This window comes from Phalaenopsis equestris, unplaced genomic scaffold, assembly GCF_001263595.1.
Source record: "Phalaenopsis equestris unplaced genomic scaffold, ASM126359v1 Scaffold000047, whole genome shotgun sequence".
Classification (NCBI taxonomy): Eukaryota; Viridiplantae; Streptophyta; class Magnoliopsida; order Asparagales; family Orchidaceae; genus Phalaenopsis; species Phalaenopsis equestris.
The window spans coordinates 255,075-255,942 of NW_018164489.1; the positions used below are offsets into that span (position 1 = coordinate 255,075).

Here is an 868-nt window from a genome sequence, read left to right on the forward strand (position 1 = left end):
GAAAATTTTATGCTTATTCGATATACGAGACTATTTATTAATCTGAAAGTTTGGGTATTTCGGCATGCGTTTGGAAATATTAGTGGTGGTTTCCCCGAGATCATTTTCTTTTGAAGTTTGGGAGATCTTAAACCCTATTTTGGAAAAGCATTTAGTTGGGATGAATTAAATTCATAAAGGATGTCGTTGGGGTTTGGATACCAGCGTTAGGAGGTCATTTTGACTCGGGTTGGTCCAATTCTAAAAGTGAGAAAGTGATATCCATCTCAGATTGATTCAAGGATCTTCGGGTATTCCTTTTCAAGTCTTTTTGTCACGAACTTTGAGGACTGATCCATTCTCCTTTTTGGTATTTTAGATGGATCAGTGTCTCCTCTCTCTCACCTTATTTTTGTTCTTTTCTTTCCTTGCTTCTTGGTTCGTTCTTTTGATGCTTATGTCCGATACATAAGTGTCCACGTATAGCCTTTTGCTATACGTGAAACCATCAAGCAAGGTCGCAAGTAGTCGTTTTGGGGCGTACGGTGGTGATGATAAAGACACACCGAATATAGAGCAGAAAGATGTCATATCCTATAACATCAAGATCCAGACATTTGATGAATAATAGGATATGGTATCTTTTACCGACATAAGTCTAGCGGGAGTCGACTCGAACCTCCTCAGGTGATCGACAATCCCACGACCGATAACGTAATCGACTCGTGGACAATAAAAATTGTTAAAATCTGTTTCAAAATAAAAATATATTCTTCTCTATAAAACAAAATTTGATAATTTTTCAAGATTTATGTGCATGTCAAAAACATAAATTTTAAAAATACATTTTTAAAATTGATTGTCCACCTGACGAATACTTGTTTAGGCT

General features: G+C 36.2%; 1 protein-coding gene across 2 annotated transcripts in view; it reads right to left on the reverse strand.

Moving 5' to 3' along the window:
* Positions 1-868, reverse strand: part of LOC110019085 (polynucleotide 3'-phosphatase ZDP) — an 84,103-nt gene that overhangs the window by 13,709 nt on the left and 69,526 nt on the right. The gene's annotated exons all lie outside the window — the stretch shown is intronic.